Below are 10,377 nucleotides of genomic sequence, written 5' to 3'. Positions count from 1 at the left end.
CTATTTCTTTTTTGCAGCATTTACCTTCGACATTTTGAGAGGAGAATTAAGGGGTCCATAAACAATGCTTTGTCAACTAATGCTACAGATACAAAATGTATGGCAGCTGCGAAACATTCAAACTAACAAGACTAATATTGTAATTTTTCCTCTTTTGCTCAAAGAGTGCTCAGTGTGCAAACAGACACTATCTTAACACGGAACTGTTACGTAAATAAGTGATGTAATGAGAGTGGATTTTGCAAGAAGACTGCTCCAATCTTACTCTCAATAATGATGTTCTTTTTATAAGTTTATGATGCGCCGATTCTTTCTACGAATGATCTACAGTGTTATATTGAGTATTGTATGGAGTGACGCTCGCAAGAAACCTCCAAAGACCGTATACCTCGAGAGGTGCAAAGATCTGTACTTATCGACGAGTAACCCTTCAGTGAGAGAGTATACATTTAGCCAGCATTTAAACAAATTTCGACAATACACACACTCAAGACTTTTGACTTACACCTTTAAGGCGATTTACTATGAATTCGTGTTAATTGCGGTGGAGCCTTCTGCTTATAGGTCAGCCACCGTGTCTCCGGTATTTAAAATGGCAGGCATCAACATATTTAAATAGCTACATAAACAAGGGAGTATGTTAGACGTCTTGCTGTAACATAGCCTTGTATTACCGATAGATCGCAATGGGCCATTATTTGCCAACTCGAACGATAAGAACTCTTTCTTTCCGAGGCTGATGGTTCCCGATGTTTTCTTACCTTTTCTCTATGAGTGATTTATGTAATATAATAAGTTTACGATTTGATATACGGTAATGTTCTCAAGAAACTCTTCAATAGCAACAGGTAATCTTCTCCTGACCAGACAGACGGGAATCAAAGTCTATTTGGACTGTTTATGTCAAGGTCTTAGTCTATCAAATTCAGTGTAATGAGTTTTAGTGTATCATAAACAAGGTAAGTAATCTTTTCTTATCAAAACACTACAAGTAATTGTAATACTGGTAAATCTATGCTTTTATTAAACATTCTGAGTTGGTCTAAAATGTCGCCACCGAAGCAAATATTATTTATACCCAAGTATACAGATTACAGAACTCGATGCAAAAAGCAGAGCGTTGTAAATAATAACGAAAATTACTTTAGTTACATAGTTATAATATCACTTATCTAAATAACACACGAGACTTCATATTTAAAGTAATAATATCTGACCTGTCTGAAGATTGCAAGATACATGAAATTTCAGCAACATGTATTACTACTGGATACTCGAAATTATTATATATATATATATATATATATATATATATATATATATATATATATATATATATATATATATATATATATATATATATATATATATATATGTGTATATATATATATATATATATATATATGTGTATATATGTATATATATATATATATATATATATATATATATATATATATATATATATATATATATATATATAATTTTAACATTACCTACAAATAGAATGCAATTTAGAGAGTAGAGCTAAGAATTCTTTCAGTTCTGTCTGAAGATTGCAGGAAGCATGAAATTCCAGTAACATATATTATTTCTTTGTCCTTGAAGTAATTCGTCTTATTATTTATAACGCTCTGCTTTCCGCATCACGCACAGTAGTTTCCCACCAGCACATAGATTGTATATTTCGCGATATATATATATATATATATATATATATATTATATATATATATATAATATATATATATATATATATATATATGTGTGTGTGTGTGTGTGTGTGTGTGTGTGTGTGAAGCAAACAGAATTCCTCTCAAAATGCAAACACAGCAGCGAATTCCTCCTCAGTAATTATTGACCTGACATTGGCCGCAACCGCTCAGTTGCATATGCATACCCACCTGCAACAATAAAAACATCCCTATTCCCGCCAAATCCTCACTCCTGATGATGTTTAGTGCATGAAACAGCCTATAGAGTGACAACTACAAGTTCCTCGATTCTCTCTCTCTCTCTCTCCCCTCTCTCTCTCTCTCTTCTCTCTCTCTCTCTCTCTCTATATATTAATATAATTCAGCAACGTAGAATATGCATATCATCAACGTAGAATATGAAATTCAGAGCTGTTTACCATGTCGCTTGAATATTTTTCAGATCCTTTACAGTGTTATTGGCCATCATATCAGTTAGTACACTGCAAAATTTGTTGTACAGTAGACTGAGATTTTTTTTACGTTATGTCATTCAACGACCTTTCATTGTCGACGCATGTCTGGTGCGTGCGGACTCTGTGGCGAAACGAACCTTCCTGAGTTAGTTGGACTAAAAAAGGTATGAAATTCTTTAGCTCATACAGTATGTTCTGTAATCTGTAGCTTTACATATACCATTTCTATGCGGGATGAGGAGATTTAAGGCAGATGTGCCTCGGGAGACACATTTCAGGTTCTCTATGGCGTTTGCAATTGTCGCTGATCAACAAATTGTTTGGACCTGCTTTTATCTTATTCACAATAATATCCAACTGCTACACAGACAATGCAAATAAACAGGATATATGTGAAAGGCACGATTCACAGTAACTACTAGGTAAATATTAGAATAAAATATTGGAAAAATATTTACATATCAAATCCTGGAATGCTAAATATTGGTAAATTTGAGGTTATTTGTTGCACTAACCAACAAGCTCATAATTTTGCCATATTTCTAGGCTGTAAAACCAAACACTTCTAAGTTCTCTTTTGTAAAATATCAGCTAGGTTTAAAACTTCATTTTTGAGGTGAAAAAGCTAGTTCACAGTGCTTGTTTCACATAACAACAGCAAAATTCAAAAATACCAGGGCCTTTTAAGACTGACGGTATTCATATTAATCAAAAAGTTTTTCCCGCAAGTCTTTATGATTAGACATTAATCAGCTTTCTTGTGCTCGGGTAAAACTGAGACAGATGCAATGGCTTTCCATGGCAATATACATCGTAAACACCTTTTAACATTTACCTCTCCGTGCCGCAAAAACACACTCTCCTCGTACTTTCTTGTCCTTGAAAATAGAAGCATTGTCTGCATAGCTAATGTCAATGCAAGTAGCGATGGTCATAGTGGTGTACATTTGTGCTCATTGTGCCTAAAGTTTACTGATATATTCCCAATTCATACCACACGTAGATTGTTGACTATTGCACACAACCTCGGCGAGTCCTTTCATGTAAGAAAGCAAATAATCCAAAACGTTAACACCCAGGGCCGCAGGCGTTACTTACCGTACAATTTTTTGTGGATGCACTACCATAATGTAAAACGTACATTTTAGTTTAATATTCTCCCTTGAACACCAAGAGAAAAATCTCTTCGCCTTAACTGCTTGCAATTAGGTGTTAGCAAATAGTGACGGCCAAGGTGACCTAGACATTTATTTAGCAAGGTTCAGGAATCTTTTCATTTGAACTTGGCATTCTGGTTATTTGCTAGTGTCAATAAATGGTCTAACAGGTAGCAAGTATCTAGGTCTTCACGTCTGATTTTTTGTAGACGCCCATGTTGAACCAGATACAAAATTGCTGCCCATTCTGATGCATGCCTTTCTGAATTATGAAAAGACGAACTTCGGGGCGTTTATTGTACTTGTATCATCATCATCATCATCATCATCATCATCATCATCATCATCATTATCGTCGTCGCCGTAACTGCCATCATCGTCGTCAAGTTCGTCATTATTATCGACAAAAAGGTCTGTCGCGCACCATCTCTTTAAGACAGCAACTATAGTCTTACTTTAGAATGTTTATCTATTTACGGCGATGAAGGTATTTGTGATCGAAAACGCACTTTCGACAACCGAGGGGGTAGGTAAGAGATTTCTTAAAAACAAAACACTTGAAAGAACTCCTTGAACTTTAAATAATCTATACGCTCTCGCCTTCTTGTCTTGACGGTCGAACTTATTGACTTTGATAGATTAATATCTTAGTCGTGCCTGGGGTGGAAGCTAAAGCATGGCGGAATGTATAGAGAGTAGTATTTTCCATATATCATGATACTATTTCATATATATTGCTTTCTCAATGACAATGTTGCAACAATTGTTCCATAGTTCGCGTGCAGTTAGAAATGTACTGTAGCTAGAAGGCGTAACAAGACGTTTATTCGTGATTTTAAGAATATCTGTCTAATGTAACCGCGTTGTCCTTGTATATCTTACAGCACGCTGGCGAAAAACGCAAAAATAAATTTTGATCGAGACACGAATATTTTGCGCTTGATAACTTTCCTTTAAATGTCGGTGGACTCGAAGGTTTGTCCTACATTATAGAAATGGGTATAGTATGCCTGTAGAGTACACGTGGTGCCCGAAAGTCTCGCTTTTCTTTGATATAGTACGCGTAATTGTGATTGTCAATTTAATGTACTTTTCTCGGAACTAGCGGCTTGATTTGAAGCAGGTTCCGGTGAAATGCCAAAATACTTGACCTTTTTATCCGGGGGAGTCGAAATTAGCTGTGTGGGGGAGCTAAAGGTGGAGATATCTGTGCCGTCATATTATTATAGAAAATGTAAGGACTATTGTATTTGGCGGTCTGATTTTCTCTAGAAGTTCGTCAGTTTCACTCAAAGACACTAACGTATTTGATTTGGTGTGACGGGCCGGAAATGTTTCCCGGTAATCATACATGTATATGACTAAGTGTAAGGTGTTTAAATCTGTTCTCCTTGACGAACGGAAAGGGTTACACTCAGACTACTTATACACGCTGAAAGAAATGCACGAACCTAAGGGCGCTAGCACTTGTTTAGCCTGTCCTCTCAAATCATCATCATTAAAAATTGGACACAAAAATTACTTTGTGACGGCGTCATAAATATTTTTCTGCATTTTTTCCAACTGTAACTAAGTGCAGAAAGGTTAAGCAAATTCAAAGTATCGCAAATATTTGAAAGGGTAACCTTTTAGCAGTCACCGTTTATATTCTAGGCTGCACCTCCTTGGAAATGATATCATGATATCACTTGAGTGAGTGTTTTAAACATTATCTGTTGTTGACAAATATGAGTGTGGCTTTACGTTCTGTAATCTGTATACTTGGGTATAAATAATATTTGCTTTACGTGTTGATGCTAATGAAAAAAACAAAACAAGGCAGGCCTAAATATTAACCTGTGCGCGCCATAGTCAATTTTTGTTGCTTTTTAAAGATTTTACAGATTTTTGCTAAAATTTTGACAAAAATCTGTAGCAAATGAAATATGACGTCCATTTGGTCCAAAACTATCAAAACAATTACAGAAACATTCATGAAAATTGGTAAAATATTACACTAAAGTTTTGGTGCGAACAATTACAGCACTCAAAGGGTTAAGTGTTCAAAAAAAAGAAGTGAAATGACGTAAAAGGGTACCGGAAGATTGTCTCCAATTTTAGTCACGAGTTCTTATTTATTGTCGCATTCAGTGCTTTTTAACGTATACTGGGTACATTGTCAAGGAAATCTCGGTAAAAAGCAAAAACGGTCAAATTGAAAAACTAATGGACAAATATATATTACCTCGGTGTTACAGCAACATGAAAGGCGGTATCGCATCGAACAACTTACACGTTATCAGCTAGTTTCAGTTAACTCGTTCAAAATAAACAAGGAAGAAATGTGGGCACGTGTAAAAAGTTACAAAAACAGGCCGAGAATCACAGAGGCCAGACGTCCTGAGGTTTACCCGTCTTGTTGCAACATCGATGTTTTGTTTCCCGGCAGCCAAGTCACCAAACCTTGCTTTATGGTCTTAAGTGTTTTTCTCAGCGGATTCTGCTTGTCAAGACCACCAAATTAAGGAATATCGTTACTGGCTCTCTGTCAGCCTTGAGCAATTTGAATAAACTAGCATATTCAAAATGGCCGCCAATAAATCACATTTTCTCTAAAAAATACAAAATATTTTGTAATTTCTCATTTATTCACCGACATGTTGCGAAATACAACTAAGAAGATATGTGTTACCATTTATTTGTTATGTATGAGACGCAAATTTGCATAATTTCAAGATGGCGCCCGCTGTAATAAATTAAAATCCAATCCGTTTCGCATTTTGGCAGCTAGTAGATTTCTCATCAACTGTTACATAGCAGTTGCAAGTACATCGCACATTTCCAATCTTAAAGACGCCCAAAATTCGTTGACATCCACACATACAAGCTGCCAACACATTATCTATTGCCGTTTTCTCTATCCAATTACCTGTATGGTCAGTTTATTTTGACAGAGAAATTTAACGGACATGCAAAGTGATGTGGTAATAGTTATCTGGCTCTGCAAAGATTAGAGCTTCTGCTATGCTTTTTTAGCTAACAAGTGATATGTCTTTCCTTCGACCAGTACCATAGTTGTGCTGTTTTTACCAATGACAAATTGAATTTGCAGCTTTTATATCTGATTATCCGCACATTTTATATGTCATATTAAGATACACTGTAAAGTTAAGTGTTCAAGGATAGAACACCAATTAAACGCCTTTTTGTAACACTTTTTGAACGCGTCTAGACGTTCAGAAATTTAACACTACGTGTTCAACCAACGTTCAATTTTTTAACACACGTGTGCAGATTGTGAACGCTACGTGTTCATCAGACATTATATTGAACACATGGTGTTCCATATCTGAACACACGTTGCACATGAAATGTGTTCAAAAAATTGAACGCATTTACGCGTTCAAAGGGCTGTAACACTTTTTGAACGCATGGACGCCGTTCAACGATAAGTGTGTTAAAGGCTAGAACACATGATGCGCGCTTGTTGAACACCTTTAATTTTGGGCGTTCAGGGGGTGTTCAAGCCTTGAAATAACATTACAGACCACTAATATTCAGTAAAATTATTTTATTCTAAAAATACACAAAGCATTTCTAGAGTAAAATACAATAATTTACTGTAAAATGGGCAAATAAACATTGCCAATTTGTATGTAACGTTTGTCAGAGGAACATACCAACGGTGTTAACACCCTTCTATCAAAAACATAAGCAATAAAAATCCCCATGAACACTGTAGATTGTTTTAAAAAATATGAACAAAGTAATGACAAAACAGGTTTTACTTAAATATTTTGGATTACGTTTTAAGGTTCATACTTGTTTAAAATGTACAAAAAATCATCTGAAAAAGCTCAAAATTTGGCTTACTTATTGTGTTGAAAACACTTATATGTATGGAATGCATACGTCATTGTTGTAAGATGATTTCTCAAAGACATTTCATCTTGTATAAAAATGTAAATTGAAGAAAAAAGTAAATTTTGAAGAAAAAAAAGTTAGTCAAGGCTTCTCTAGTGCACATGGTATATAGTGGTCCATACTAAAGTGAACACAACATGTCAACTTGTCAAAGTGTCACAGTAAGGCACAACATGCAGAAAGTGGGGAACAGGGTAAAACCTATTTCCTTGTCCAACAAAGTCCTTCATAAACAAAAAGGTTTGTTTGTTTGTAATATCTTTAAATAAACAATGAAATAAATCGGTGACATTTCAAAAATCTACTTCTCAGAAATTAAAAACATATTCGTAAAGACCTTTCAAATTCTTGTGTACCCTGCTATTAATTTTTATACAAATATTTTTACCAAAAATGGTAAAAATCGCCCTTAAAATAAAAAAAATGTAGATTTCATCATATATATCACATTCTGGTAATCCCTTATATCTTAAAAATGCCTGAAATGTCTTTAATGTCTTAAAAATACAAAGTTCCAAATTTCTGCATAATTTGAAAAATCTGAAAAAGGCTATCAGTAGAAATCTATGTCCTAAATATCAAAGGTGTTCAATTAGTAGTTTTGAAGAAGATTTTTAAAGATTTTTTGACCAAAAATGACGAAAATTGTCATCAATATAAAAAATTGAATATTTCATCACAACTAGCACAAATTAGACCAGGGTCATTCTTAGGGACATGTTTTCCAAAGATTGAAGACGTCAGTAAAAGAGAAGAAAATTTTTTGCCAAAAATAGCAAAATTAGCCTCAAAAATATAAATTTGCATAGTTCATCATAATTTGTACATATGTGATAAGGGTAATCCCTGGGGACCTGTAATCCAAATATTAAAGGATTCGTACAGGCTGTTTTGAAGAAAAACCCTGGGATGTACAAATTTTAGGGCAATGCTACACATCCACCTATTTAGCTGACGGCAAAGCTAAAAACCAGTTGCTAAGAACAAGAGACGTGTTGAGCTACAATACAAAATTCTCTTAGGTTTGGTAGCATGCTATGATCAACTAAATGTTAAAGGGCATAAGCTTCCAATGACTTGAAGTCTCCTTTATCAGATGCAAGGGGGAATGAAAAATTGAAGCAGAAAGTAACAGGAAATTCAGAGTGAAAATTTCAGAAAATTCAGTAATTCTGTCAGAGTGGTCATTTTTACTCTGAATTTTCCGTCGCTTTCAGCTCTTATTTTTCACTCCACCCTTGCATCTGACACGTCTTTGAAAGCTTATTCTCCGGCAACATTTAGTTGATCATAGCATGCTACCAATTCTTAGATTAATTCAGAAAAAAATACAGAAACTTATCAAATTCAGTTAGTGACCCTCGGAAGTTTAAATCTACATTAGAGATGAACTGAGGTTCTCAAGCTTGTTTCCAGACAGCTACCTGTACACTCATCTTCTTCATTATCTGTACCACCAGCTTCTGTAACAACTCTTCGATTTTCAGTTAAATCCAACGTTTTACATCCTGAAAATAATGAAACAATAGGTAATATGGCGAGATGAGACTTTAAATGAAAGACAAGGGGCTGATTAGGTTAAGGAAAAGGGGAGACTTTCATATACAGTGCCTCTTTTCAATACTGTTACACAATATTGGCTTCTTCTTTTCATCAACTGATTATAATAAAAAAGCCAAACTCCCCTATGCTGAAACAATACATTGTATACTCTACAATGTTTAATTAATTGTTTACATGCGATTGTCTCTACTAAAAGACATGTGTTAGCTGTGATTACGCAGCGGTACTATGCAAGGCGTATCGATCGCGCTCAGGTCAATGGTTATCGCTACAGTTGTGTTGCGATGACCCTTGACCCGAGTGAGATCGATCGATAGGCCATGGCCAAAGTACCACTGCGTATTCACAGCTTGTTGTTGGTATACCAGCCACTGAAAGAAAAAAGGTTTCTTCACGTAGTTAAGCTATTTCAAAGTACAATACGATTAATTTCGAAGGATATTAATACAGATGCTTCAAAATCTAATACCTTTTACTATTTTAGAGAGAAAACTTACCCTTTCTGGTCTTGCTTCCGCACGATCACGACTTCACGGTGCGCTTACAAGAAAAATGTCGCAACTTCCGTTTTGATGCATCATGGGATAGGAAAAAGCACCAAACTTGAACACCAAGTGTTTAGAAATAGAACGCCTCTTGCACGCCGATGTTAAAATTAAAACGTTCATGGTGGTTTTCTGATTTTCTTTTCAAAGTTTCAAAATTTCAACACGTAATAAACGTGTAAAATTATTTTGTATACTTTCTTTTTTAAAAAAAACATGCTTTCAGCAATTGTAGACCGGAAATATTTTTCACTTAGTGGGAAATTCGTTACACCAAAATCCGTGTATGTTTGCCGGACAGCGAGGCAGTAGTAAATTTAATATAGCTATTGTAAAGTAAAAAAAGCAAAAGATTGTTAATTGTTTCACAGTATTGTAAAATTTCTGTGATGCTGAGTTTTTGAACACTTGAAGGAGATGGTTGTTAACACTACGTGTTCAGGTTTAGAACACCATTGTTAATAAAATGAACACTAGTGTTAACAATATGAACACTAGCCGTTCAAATTTGAACACCGACGCGTACATTTTGAACGCGTAAAGACGCGTCTAGCGTCCGCTATTTTTACAGTGAAGAAAGCGCCAAGATGTACGTGCGCCTTTGACCTATGAGCTTAAATCTGCTGTAGTTACATTTAATCCATGACAACTAAAGTGTCTTTTTACATATGTAGAACAAAACATTAGATTTGGAGTACAGTTAGAGTGTAAAAGGAACGCCAGAGTTATTAAATTTTCCTTAAACTTGAAGCAGTTAACAAGAATAGTCATGGTTGAAAAGTGCTACTTTGATTGGAAGTTTAAATGTGAACAATCAAAGAATAAAACATTAGTCAATATCAAAGCAAAGCGGATAGAGAACATCATTAGGTGTAGTAAATTATATCATGATGACATTCATCTGGGATTGCAGTCACAATATGATAATGATAAAAGTCTTGTTTTGAAAGCCCACAAGTCATGTGTTGAAAAGTATCTTCACCCAAAGGAGGTAAATAAGGCTGTGAAGCAGCAACAAGAGGATGGTGCTGAAGCAAGTACAG

The sequence above is a fragment of the Ptychodera flava genome, chromosome 8, assembly GCF_041260155.1.
Source record: "Ptychodera flava strain L36383 chromosome 8, AS_Pfla_20210202, whole genome shotgun sequence".
Taxonomy (NCBI): Eukaryota; Metazoa; Hemichordata; class Enteropneusta; family Ptychoderidae; genus Ptychodera; species Ptychodera flava.
The sequence above is the reverse complement of the archived record's forward strand: the minus strand, read 5'-3'. Positions refer to the sequence as shown.